Source organism: Mus pahari, chromosome 14, assembly GCF_900095145.1.
Source record: "Mus pahari chromosome 14, PAHARI_EIJ_v1.1, whole genome shotgun sequence".
NCBI lineage: Eukaryota > Metazoa > Chordata > Mammalia > Rodentia > Muridae > Mus > Mus pahari.
The window spans coordinates 71,861,956-71,875,449 of NC_034603.1; the positions used below are offsets into that span (position 1 = coordinate 71,861,956).

Sequence of the window (13,494 nt, forward strand, 5' to 3'; positions counted from 1 at the left end):
ATTCCACTGCTTTCCAAATCAAAAGTCCCAAAATCCATTCTTCCAAATAAAAGCATGGTCAGGCCTATCACAGCAATACTCCAGTCCCTAGTACCAACTTCTGTCTTAGTCAATGTTCTATTGCTGTGAAGAAACATTATGACTAAGACAACTCTTATAAGGACAACATTTAATTGGGGCTGGCTTAGATGTTATCATCAAGGCATTAGCATGGCAGCATCCAGGCAGGCATGGTGCAGGAGGAGCTGAGAGTTCTACATCTTCATCTGAAGGCCAATAGTTCTCCTATCTTCTGGGCAGCTAGGTTGAAGGTCTTAAAGCCCATGCCCACAGTAACACACCTACTCCAACAAGGCTATACCTCCTAATAGTGCCACTCCCTGGGCCAAGAATATACAAACCATCACATATGTATAAGAAATACATGCTCTTCTATTTCATACTTAGAATCTTTTATGTAGCTCTAGAATTCTCAAGCTCTGGAATCCTGAAATTCTCAAAATCATTAAAAAAATCCTCAAAAAAGCAAACATGAAGGTGAACAGCTGTAATCTCAGCATCCAGGGAGCACAAGCAAAATCATCAAGCTCTACCTAGTTTATTCAGAGTTCCAGGCAGTCCAAGACCACATAGTATGAAATTGTCTCAAGAAAAAAATCTAAACAATATTCAAGAGATAGACATCTCAGCAGTTAAGAAGTTGCGCTTATGCTTGCAGGGGACCCAGCATCCACACGGTACCCCTCAACTATCGGTAACTCTAGTTTCTGGGGATCCAACACCTTCTGCTGACCTCTGGAGCACTCAGTATAGTGGTCATATACTTACAAGCAAGCAAAAGATCCATACTCAAGAAAAACAAACACACCTAAAATATTGCTTTAATCTTCAAAAAAAAAAAATATTTCAGCCAGGCCTGTTAGCTCATGCCTTCAATTTCAAGCACTCAGGAGGTAGAGATAGATAGATCTCTGTGAGTTCCAGAATAGCCAAAGCTACGTAGTTAATTAATTAATTAATTTCAGCAGGGAGTGGTAGAGCATGCCTTTAATCTCAGCACTTGAAAGGCAAACGCGAACACATCTCTGTGGGTTCAAGGCCAGTATGGTTGATACAGAATTCCAAGACCACCGTAGTCACATCTTGAGACCCATATAGAGTGGAGGGATGGCTAATCAGTTAGCAGTGTTTGCAGTTCTTCCAAAGGACTGAAGTTAGTTCTTTTTTTTTTTTTTTTTGGTTTTTTGAGACAGAGGTTTCTCTGTATAGCCTTGGCTGTCCTGAAACTCACTCTGTAGACCAGGTTGGCCTCGAACTCAGAAATCCACCTGCCTCTGCCTCCCAAGTGCTGGGACTAAAGGCATGCACCACCACTGCCCGGCTTGAAGTTCAGTTCTAAGCACCCTCTTCAAGTGGCTTACCACCACCTATTCAGTTTCAGCAGAGTCAATGCCCTCTCTGCCCTCCTTGGACACTGCACACAAATGACATATATAAATAAAAATAAATCTTTAAAAGTAAATAAATATCCCTGTATTCAATTCACAGCACCAAAGGTCTACAACAATATAGTAATTCTGTAGCCTGAGTTTTTTTGCTACCCATGTATTTAAGACATTAGAAATATTTACTCTTGCCAGGTTGTAGTGGCACACACGTTTAGACCAGCACTGGGGAGGCAGAAACAGACTAATTTGAGTTTAAGGCCAGCCTATGACAGTTCATTTGCCAATTTAATAAGTGAAATCATTTACTTTGCATACCTTTGATTAGTTATCGGAATAAAAATGCTTTTCATGTGTTTATATTTTCTTTTTTTGTGAACTTTCATTATGTTCTTTGTCAAAAAAGCTTTTTTCTCTTGATGAACTTAAAAAAAAAATCAGTTGTGATAAAGCCACATAAGTAACTTTGGCTCCCCCTGCTGGTCAAATATAACCATAATCAAGAGACAGATAAACTGGATACAACTATTGCTACAAACAACATATACACAGATAAGAGAAAGCTGTTTCTAAACGTATACTTAACATGCTCTAGAGAAAAGAAGGGCAAAAATCACTCATTAATATGTAAGGACAACTGTAGCAGTTCCCTACTAAATACATTGCTTGGCTGGTACATTTCATGCCCACATTATTAATGTCTCTCTATTTTAATAATATGAAACCATTCTGGTTACCTTTTGAAATTGACTGAATTGTCATCAAAAGCAAATACATAAGGAGAGGTTAAGATATAACTCAACGATGGAGTGTATGCCAGCATAGTGAGGTCATAGGTTCAATAGGGGAGAAAAATATAAAGGAGAGGGGTGGACAAATTAGGTCCTTGGTTTGGTCCTCAGCACCACAAGAATGTAATTATAACTTCTGCCTAACCTCATTCCAAAGCTGCTTAACACTTATCAAACCAGACTCTGTTTGCTTTCAAAGAGTAAGACTGAGACTGGCAAATAGATACACCAATTCAGCTTTTCCACTGACACTCTCCTAACGATGCAGATTTCATTGTGTTTTGGGAAACTGAAGTGAGAGGATCACCACAAATTAAGGGACCAGGATGAGCTACAGAGTGAAATCCAAACCAGCATTGGGTTACAGAGTAAGACTGTCTCAAAAACTATAAAGAGGTAAGTTTTAAGTCTGGCAGTGTCCTTAGGCAATCCATTTTAAACACATTCCAAATACTAAGAAATGAAAATTTTAAAAATAAAAATAAGATAAAATAAAATAACAAGAGACAGCCTTTGATCCCAGAAAACTTAGGGGCTACACAGAGTGCAAGAGAAGCAAACTAGTGGCCATTCAATATTAGATGTCCTAGGTTTGAATACCCAGAGCAAGCACTACAGGCAACACACACACTGAGGACCAGAGGTCCACAGGATACATCCAGTGGTAGTTTCTGTTGCTGTTAATATTATGGTGATAACTGTTACTAAGAAATAGGAGACAGCTGGGCGTGGTGGCGCACACCTTTAGTCCCAGCACTCGGGAGGCAGAGGCAGGCAGATTTCTGAGTTCGAGGCTAGCCTAGTCTACAAAGTGAGTTCCAGGATAGCCAGGGCTATACAGAGAAACCCTGTCTCAAAAAACCAAAAAAAAAAAAAAAAAAAAAAAATAGAAGACAGCTAGAGAGATGATGGCTCAGTGGTTAAGACAATTTTTGTTCTTCCAGAGATCCATTTAGTTAACACCCACTATGCACATCTCACAGAGCTCACTCCAGCTCTTCAAAGGACCTGATGCCTTCTTCTGGCCTCCATTCACACACAAGGCCTCCATTCACACAGACACACTCAAAAACATTAAAAATAAAGGGAAGAGGAGGGCTGGTGAGATGGCTCAGTGGGTAAGAGCACCCGACTGCTCTTCCAAAAGTCCAGAGTTCAAATCCCAGCAACCACATGGTGGCTCATAACCACCCATAACAAGAACTGACGCCCTCTTCTGGAGTGTCTGAAGACAGCTACAGTGTACTTACATATAATAAATAAATAAATCTTTAAAAAAAAAAAAAAAAGGGGGGGGGAAGAGGAATAAGTTGCCAGGAGACAGTAAAGGCCCTTTAAAAAAGATAACGGCCTGTGTGAAGGCCCAGAGGACAGGTACAGAGTACACAAAGGGAGCAGCTAAGTGTAAACAACTGAAGCCCAGCAATGAGAGATTCAGTGCTTGGCTAAAGCATCCAAAGTGTACCTCAAAAGCTGAAAGCCACAGGGGGGAAAAAAGACATAATCATTCGTTAAATCATTAAGATCTACATTTACAAGAAGCTTGGAAGATAGAAGGTAAAGAGAATGATGAGGTGACTCAAATGTCACGCAGGCAAAAATGTGATTCTCTGAACTCAGAAGGGAGAAATGAAAATGAACAGGAAAACATTTATAAAGAAGGTAGTAGGCTGGAAAGATGGCTCAGCAGGTAAAAGTGACTGCTGCCAAGGCTGATATCCTGGGTTCAATCAAAGGGACCCACATGGCGGAAATAGAGAACTGATCTGATCCCTAAAAGTTGTACAGGTGTGCACATGCACACACATATACAATACATAATTATCAACTTAAAAATGAGTAATGCAAACATAAGCCTGATGATGCTTTAAAAAAAAAAAAAACAGTGGTGGTTAAGATGGCACAAGAAACGCTCTGGAGGCCTCCCAACCTGACCTGAGTGACTGAATGGATAATGGTACCATCATCAGGTTATGAAGAGAGGAAGAGTTAGACTTGAGAACTAATACATTATACACTGATTTTTAAATTTTAAAATATAAAGAGATACCTAATGGGAAATATCAAAGAACCACACAGTGGCTCACAACCATCTATAATGAGATCCTATGCCTTCTTCTGGTGTGTCTGAAGACAGCTACAGTGTACTCATATACATAAAATGAATAAATCTTTTTTTTTTTTGGTTATTCGAGACAGGGTTTCTCTGTATAGCCCTTGCTGTCCTGGAACTCACTCTGTAGACCAGGCTGGCCTCAAACTCAGAAATCTGCCTGCCTCTGCCTCCCGAATGCTGGGATTAAAGGCGTGCGCCACCATGCCCAGCTGAATAAATCTTTTTTTAAAAAATTCTTCAGTACTAGAAAGATATAGCAGCTGCTCTTACAGAGCACTAAAGTTTGATACCCAGCACTCACAACCACCTGTAACTGCAGCACCAGATCTGACACCCATTTCTGGCTTTCATGGGTACCCACATAAATGTGGCACACAGACATACCAGACACATACATAAATAAAATTAACAATCTTTTTTCTTCTTTTCTTTTAGTTATTTCCTTCCAGACCATGGTGGTGAAGATCCTTAATTCCAGAACTTGGGAGGCAGAGGCAGGGGGATCTCTGCGAGTTCTAGACCAGCTAGAGCTACAGAGTAAGCTTTGGCTCCAAAAAACTAAAAACCCACTCCCTACCAGCACTTGGGAGGCAAAGGCAGTTGGATCTCTGATTTTGAGTTCCAAGACATCCAAGGCTACACCAAGAAACCCTGTCTAGAAAAACGAACAGAAGGAAGGAAGGGAGGAAGGAAAGCGACAGACAAGTAATTGCAGTCTGAGGAAACACAGAAAAAGTACCATTTCTCCCAAAGTAATCACTGTAATTTTGAAATGTTCTTAAGTATAAAAATGGGAGGAAAATGTGAAGGAGAAATTATTTATGGCATATGCCTATAATCCCAACATTTGGGAGGCTGACTCATTTGAGTTCTAGTTTGGTCTATATAGCAAGATTCTATCTCAAAACAACAAACTTTAGATTTAGCACATTTTTATACCAATCAAAGGATTGGTAGGGAACACAAAACTAAACAGCCATGTAACTACATTCTCAAGCAGTTTACAGATAATTCATACACACTATAAGATAGACTTTTGGTCTATATTCCTACCATGCCAAAGGACTCTGGTCCAACAATAGAGGTTACTGTAGTATAATATCCCAGATTTGCCAAGAATTAGAGTTAAAACCTTAAACACTATACATCATCTTTAAAAAGTATGCCTCAATATACCTAATACCTTAAATCCAAGGAAACTTGATCATAGAGGCCAGCAAGTCCTGGCACAAAACAACTGTTAAGGAAGTGGAAACACAATTATCCAAGGTCCTCCAGTTCCTAGGTACTCAGAACTTCTGGCTGTGTTCTCCATCCAGCCCTTCCAAACTGTACTATGGGGGAAAGGCTGGGGGAAAAAAATGTGTCATTTTGTATCCCTTCATATTACTATAAGCATCCACTGTCCAACAACAGCAGCCAGAACATGATGAAGATAAGATTCAGTCTACACTACCTAAAGACTTCCCAAAGTCCAAATAGTTAAGTTACACAGACTTCACTATATGGTTCACCCACTATGCTATGGTGGGATCACCATAACACAGTCTTAGCCACACCATTATCTAACCACCAAGGAGGGTGAGGCTGACAGACCTCACTATTGATCATGTCTGGGTCCTTCCTCTCACCTCCTCACTGTTCAGTTTTGTCCTCTGCTTAGTCCTACTGGAGCGGTCTTTAGCCATCTCTGAACAGAAAGAGCCACAAGAGACTTAAAGAACAACTATCATTTTTTATCAAATGGTCACATGTCCACAGTGCCCAAATGAAGTGCACCCTGGGAAAGTTAAGAGCACAATGGCCACCTGTTGAAAACAAATAGTGTAAGGACTCACGCACTGGCCTGAGGAGCAGCGGGACATTTGAAGAATTGTACACATGAACCTTAATATACTATATGAAACATCAGAGTAAACAAATGGTTAATGACACATCTTTTGTAACACATGAATCAGCTACTGATTTGCAAAAGTGGGACACACCCAAGTTCATATGACCCTAAAGTACCTGTTTGAAAACGGACCTCAAAGTCTGAATGCCAACACATCTACCAGGTTTAGAACAGGATTTTACAAGTATGTAAGCTATAATAAAGTAAAAAGTCGAACTCATCCTTATAATGAGAGCTAATTTAAGAACATCATTAATATCTAAATAACAATACAACAGCAATAACACAAACACAAATCCTAAGAAGCTAATAGTTCTGAGGATGAGTAAGATAATGGAAGAGCAGCAAGTTCAAGAACATTCTAGATAGATCTAGACATAGTGGCAAACACCTATAATCCTAGCATTTGGAATGTAGAGGCAGCAAATTCATGAAGTTAAGGCCATGCTAAGCAACCTAAAAAGTTCCAGGGCAGCTTGGACTCTGAGGCCCTGACTCAAAACACAAGGAAGTGAACAAATATTCTTTATTCTAAAATATGTATATGAAATAACAAAATAACAGAAAGCAAATATATCTTACCTTAAGAGGTATCCAAATAGAGTACATAGTGTCAGGAGTAGTTCAGACAACTCAGAAATAAGCAGGAAGAGACTAAGTAGGTCCCCAGTCCCCACGGAGAGGAAGTAGGGAGATCTGAAAAGGAAGAATTTTTTCACTTAGATGGAAAAGTAGTATAGATGTAAATAGCTTACTCTATCTAGAAAGGATGTTCAATACTAGTTGCCTAAAGAGTACACAAGTGCTGGGCGTGGTGCACTGTAATCCTAGTACTCAGAGGAGGCTGAGGCAGGCGACAACACCAGTCTGGTATATACAGTGACTTCTGGGCCAGGTAAGAGCTACTTATTGAGATGGTCTCAAACCTTATCCCCAAAAAAGGTACGATATAAAATTCTCTTTGTAAAGGGCACATGTGTATCTTATATGTGTGTAGAAATGTATTTATGTAAAACATAAATTTTAAGTAACTGAAAATTACTTATCAAACATTCAGGAAACTAAAATCACAGAGGAAAAAAGTTATTACTACCAGAGTATTTCATAAACACTACTGAAAATGATTAACGATCTAAAAAGATGTACCATTATTTTATTTTGTAAACTAAAAAAAAAACCTCTGACAATTGCAATGTTTTAACTTTCCTTAAAATTGTTTCAGAGCTAATACCACATTTAAAAAATTAAGTAACATCTATTCTTCACTGAAGTACTACAAGCAAAAAGAAAAGACCCTTCTTTTCCAGAGATTTTTAAAAGCAGACCAGAGGAATTAATTTTGAAGATGGAGGGTATTAAGTTGCAGGAACTAAGAAGGATGGGCTAAATGACCCCTTGTAGGATCCTTATGTCCTGAGCCTGAATGAAAATTCCAGCTTAACCAGTTACTGCTTCACTTAAAATGGAGGCTTGCCCGAGTAGGAACACAAAAATAACACACTCACCTCTTTAAAAATAATTTCTTAAAATCAGAGTCGACATCCCCGTTTTAAAAATAAAGCTCCGAGAGTGGGTTTGCTGTCTCCACGTTTGTCACTTCGGTTAGGGACACTTGGCATCACTTTGCCTAGCGCTCATTGGATTTTGGGGGGTGGGGACGGGAGGAGTTTGACTCTTGACCCGACTCTCAGGCAAGCCTGGGCGTCCCCCCACCCCACCCCGCGACGCGACCCCCAGCTCTACAGGACCGCGGGGCCCAGATCCCAGCGAGCTCGAGTCCGCGCCCCTCCCCCGCCTCGGACCCTCGTCCCGGAGCCCTCCCCACCCCCCGCGGCCCACGACTCCTCCGGCCCGGTCCCCATTGTTAGGAGGGGGCGGCCGTGGCCCGGGCTCGCGGCCCGGAGCCCGTGGCCGTTGACCGACTCGCCTCAGGAGGGGGCGGCCCACGGGATGCCGCCTCCCGTCCTGCCCGCCACGGTCCGTCCCACCTCCCTCGGCCTGGCGCCCCCGGGCTCCGCTCGGCACCCCCCCTCCCCAGGCCCTATGGCCACCCGTCGCCCGGCACGCCGCGGCCCACGGCCCGAGGCCGAGGCCTTGAGGGTGGGCGCCGGCCGGGGGTCCCCGCGCCCCACACGCGTCCCCGCGTCCTCAGACCGGCCGCCTTCAGGGCCCTCGGCGGCGCCCGCTCCCGCGACCCCTCAACCTCCCGCCGCCCCGCGGAGGCGTCCCCCGCGGCGTCCTCGGGCCGAGACGCGCCACTCAGCGCCACCATCACCCCGACCCGCCGCGCCCCCACCCCCCGGGGCAGCAGTGCCAACGGCAGCTCCCCCGGCCCCAGACCTACCTGCACGGCTCAACCAAGCCTCGAGTGGGGGGCGGGCAAGCTTCCGCCCTCCTCTGTCTCCCATTGGCCCGCCGAGAGCAATTCGCGAGCACCATTGGCTGAGAGTGGACGTCCGTCAGGGCTGTGGGGCGGGATGGGGAGGGGGGTGAGAGATGCTGGTGCCTCGGCGTCTCTGTCTCTGTATCTCTCTGTCTCTGTCTCGGCCCTAGGAAAGGAGAGGCTTGGGCTGGACCAAGCTGGAAGGGGGCCTAGTGGGAGAAATAAGACTAGGAATCCCTACAGTGCTTCACAGCAGCTCACCACTCATGCCCTGGCCTCAGTCCCTCAGGTCCTCTTCTCTGTCACCCCCAACCCCTGCCCCTCACCTCACCCTTCCAGGTTCTTCATCCAGGAAGCGATGTGATGAGAACCCGGCCCGGAAGGCCATAGGGAGAGATTTTGTATATGTACATAAAATATACACATATAGAAATGGTTATTTTTAAAGTCAACCAGACCCGAGGTCCTGAGGGCCTGGAAAGGCCACACATCTCACAGACCAGGAAGGAATTGAGAGAAAGCTGAGACAAAAATCCTCCTCAGAGGTGGGAACAGTGGTTGCCTCCTGGGACAGACGACATGGAGTTCTCAGCAGACCAAGGCGGAGGAAGACTTAGTATCTCAGGCACATCCTTTGTAGATACTGATTTTCGTGCCACCCATTCCAACTAAAATAATATTAATTAGCAGAGCATGGTGTCATACGCTTGTGATTCTAGCACAAGAGACTAATGTAGAAAATTATTAAGTTAAAGAGCCAGCCTGGACTACAAAGAGACTATTAAAAAAAAAATCTTTTTAATCAAGTCACAAAATCAGAAACGAAATGGTTATCTAAGAAAACCAGGACGACGTTCGCATATACTGGAGAGTCTTACCTTTTAATTTGTTAAGTTTCAAATACCAGTAATAAGTGAATGTGTTCTGAGGAATTCTGAAGCACAGGAGAGACTAAAGAACCCACAGATGAGGAGTCAACGTACTAAACATCGACTTTCTCAAGTCGAAAAAAACCAGAAAAACAAACAAACAAACAAAAAACCCAGCTAAAATCATGGCGAAACAGCATGAAGGCAGAAGAGCAAGGGTCTGTTGCAAAACAGACCACCAAAACTATGAGAGAGCCTTAGGTTTTGAGGCTACACTCAAAGGACTGTCTTTGGACCATAAATACCCATAAATCAGAAATCTTAACTTTTCCAGCCTCAGCAACACATGGGACGCTCTTACCCAGAACTTTGTTTCATCACATATCCATATCATATCATATCATATCATATCAAACGCATCTAGGAAGCCAGAGGAAGCAGACCAGATTTACTCCAAAGGCTCGTCTGGACTACAGAGAAACCCAAAGAACACTGTTTATGCGAAAACATTGTTTTATAAGATGCTTATTTTTATGTGTGTGAGTGGTCTGCCTGAATGTATGTAAATCGCACCGTGTACTGGCCTGGTCCCCTCACAGACCAGAAGTGAGCCCCGAGCCCTGAAGTGAGTAGAATTACAACTGCTGGAGCCACTATGTGGGTGCTAGAAACCAAACTTCTGTCCCATGCAAGAACGGGCAAGTGCTTTTAACTGCCAAACTCTCTCTCCAGCCCCTAAAATATAGTTTTAGGACAAGCATGCCATTAATGGCCATTAATCAAGAACCCAGAAAGCTGTTAGAAAAAGAACCGTTTTAAAAAGATATTTATAAATAAAAATATTTCTAAAAAGTATATATAGCAATATAGGTGCTTTTAAATAATCAAGTAATAATTAGTTGAATGGTCACTTTAACTTTTATCATTGAGTCATTTTTAAAGAGAAAAATCTGGGACAACTGTCATACAATGTGAAATTATATTAGACAACAGAGCCATGGGTTCTGCTAAAACTACTAAGGTTTGTTGTCTCCAATCACAGTTGGAGGGAATGTGCACATTTTCTTGCATTAGAGAAAACTTCATGGAATTCCTACTCCTCTGTGGACCACAGACTAGCACACGCGCACACACACACACACACACACACACACACATACACACACACACCCCAAAAACAAAACACAAAAACCTAACATAAAGAAATTATGCTCCCCACCATCCACACACTGTGGCTCCTCTTCCTATGGCTCCTCTCCCCTGCCAAAAGATACTTTCTGGTTCACACTCACACCCATAGATGTCTGACATCCCTACAACACAAAGAAACACGGTAATAGATGAGATGTGAAGAAGGGATATATATGCATCTTGTCTTTCTTCAAAAAAAAAAGGGGGGAGGCTGGGGGAATGGTTCAGTGGGAGCGTTCTGAGCATGCCCAAGGACAGAGGGAGAGAGGACACCTGAGGCATGTTGCAGATCTATAATCAGGAGGAAATAGAGGCTTGGATGGGCTGTCATTAATTCCTAAGAATAACAACCTGAGCCAGGTATGGTGGTGTTGACATCCCTGCACTCGAGAGACTGACACAGGAAGATCCCAGCTGTAGACTACCTTGGGCTACATAGCAAGACCTGTCTTTATCTTACCTTATTCTTGACCCTGACTTTTAATTAAAGAGGAAGTTGTGAATCCGAGAGGAAGCAGAAGGGACACAGAAGGAATTAGACATAGGGATGGAAAAGATATAAATATAATTCACGTCTGAAATAATTTTTAAAATAAAAATGAAATGTTCTCTCTCGATATTTCCTCAGTTGACTAATCCTGCTTAGATCACCTTCTCTGCAGCTGCCTGACTTCTGACTAAAAGTCGGGGCAGAGCAGGGAACAGAGAGGTGGCTCTGTAGTTTAGAGCAGCAGCTGCTCTTGCAGAGGACCTGGGTTCAGTCTCCCGCACCTACGTGGTGGCTCACAACTGTAACTCAGTTCCAGGGGATCTGATGCCTTCACTTGACTTCCACATACCTACATGTAGGCACAAACTCATACGCATAAAATAAAATTAAATAAATCTTTTTTTTTAATTTACTAAGTTAGTACTGGGTTGCCTAGCATATCTAAGTTCAATCCCCAGAACTAACACATCCACACATATGTGCATATATATATATATATATATATATACATACATGCTCACTTACTCTATTGCTTGCTTCGAAATCAGGTATGGTGATTCACATCTGTAATCTTAGCATTCTGGAGACAGAGGCATAACTCCAAATTTAAGATGAGTCTAGTAGACTCCTAGTGAGTTTCAGGCTTGAATGGATTTCAGAATGAAACTCTGTCAGAAACTCCACATAAAAAGAACCAGGGATGGTGACATTGACCTATAATCTCTGTACGAGGAGGTGGAGGAAGGAGGTCATCCTCGTCTACATTGAAAATTCCAGGCAAGCCTGGAGAACCTCATCCAGAAATGGAAAGATCAAAGATGATAATGATGATGGTGATGATGGTGGTGGTGGTGGTGGTGGTGATGATGGTGATGGTGATGATGGTGATGATGATGCCTTCCTGTTAGGGCTATTATGAGGATTAAGCTGTGTAATACATGTAATGGGTTTGGGTATTTTTGGTTTGGGTTTTTGTTATTGTTCTTTTTTCTTTGTTGATTTTATTTTTTTGAGACAGGGTTTCTCTGCGCAGCCCTGGCTATCCTGGAACTCACTTGGCCAGCTCACAGAGACCAGCCTGGCCTCAAACTCACAGAGATCTTCCTGCCTCTGCCTCCCCAGAGCTGGGATTAAGGCGTGCTCCACCACTGCCCTGCTTGCAATGGGATTTTAAAATACCAAAGAGATAGATTATTTAGTTTGTAGTACTGCATTTAGCTAGCAAGCATGTGGTCCCACATCTCCTCTCTAGTGTTGGAAAGAAAAAAAAAAAAAGCCTGATATACACAATGTACTAAATGCTTAAATATTATTTTACCATATTTTTGGGCATCTTCTATTCCAGGTCAGTCCATGAAAATTCTGTGCTGATTATCTGTATTAATGTTATAGAAGACAGCAAGTTTGATTAATAATGATGATGATGATGATGATAATGATGATGACAAAGTTTACCTTAACTCTTGTTTCTCACTTAAATATTTCAGCGTTAGACTATTCTATTTTTTCCAATTATGGTTTCCCATTCCTCTGGGAAGGAAGACCAGTGTCTTTTTCAAAGCCTTGCAAACTCACTCAGTGGGAAGGGGAGGTTGCTTTAATTAAGAGAGATTAATTCCCAAAGGCAGTGCTAAGTGACTAAATAAAGTCAATGCTAAATGACTGAAGACCGCCAGCCCCTGTCGCTGCTGGAACGGCCCCCCAGCCCCTGTCGCTGCTGGCACGGCCCCCTTAGAAAAGACTGGGGTATCATCTCATGAAACTGATGATGCCCATACCCGAGGTCCAGCAGCCCCACTATTAGCTTTACAGAAAATATAGAATCATATTAGCAGTGTTGCCTACAAGAATATTTACAGGAGCAGTGTGTGCCAAGGCCTCCAACTGGAAATATTCCAGCTGTCTGACCATGGCGTGCTTAAACTGTGGGGTTTGTTGGGCTTCTTGTTTGGTTTGGTTTCGTTTGATTTGGTTGGTTGGTTGATTTTGGCATTTGGTTATTGTATGGGGGTTTGTTTGTTTTGGGTTTGAGGTTTGTTGTTGTCTGTTTATTTTAAGACAGGCTCTTCATATGTAACTTAGGTTAGCTAGGAATTCATTACATAGCCCAAGCTGGCTTAGGTCCTAGTGACCTTCTTCCAGCAACTTCCCTGGCGCCCAGCTTTAAATTGTGGTTTGCTTTGGTTGTTTTTTTTTTTTTTTTTTTTTTTTTTTTTAAGATTTATTTATTTATTATATGTAAGAACACTGTAGCTGTCCTCAAACACTCCAGAAGAGGGAGTCAGATCTTGTTACGGATGGTTGTGAGCCACCAT

General features: G+C 42.6%; 1 protein-coding gene across 2 annotated transcripts in view; it reads right to left on the reverse strand.

Annotated features, from left to right (window-relative positions):
- Kansl1 (KAT8 regulatory NSL complex subunit 1) overlaps positions 1 to 8,028 on the reverse strand; it is a 131,006-nt gene extending 122,978 nt beyond the window's left edge. Inside the window, exons 1-2 of one of the 2 annotated variants that reach the window (XM_021211835.1) lie at positions 7,752 to 8,028; positions 6,829 to 6,942 (exon numbers count right to left, since the gene is read on the reverse strand). The gene's annotated coding sequence lies outside the window, so the exon portion shown is untranslated. The remainder of the gene's footprint in view (positions 1 to 6,828; positions 6,943 to 7,751) is intronic. The other variant, XM_029546414.1, reaches the window with a different exon arrangement.
- Between the last annotated feature and the right edge of the window lie 5,466 nt (positions 8,029 to 13,494).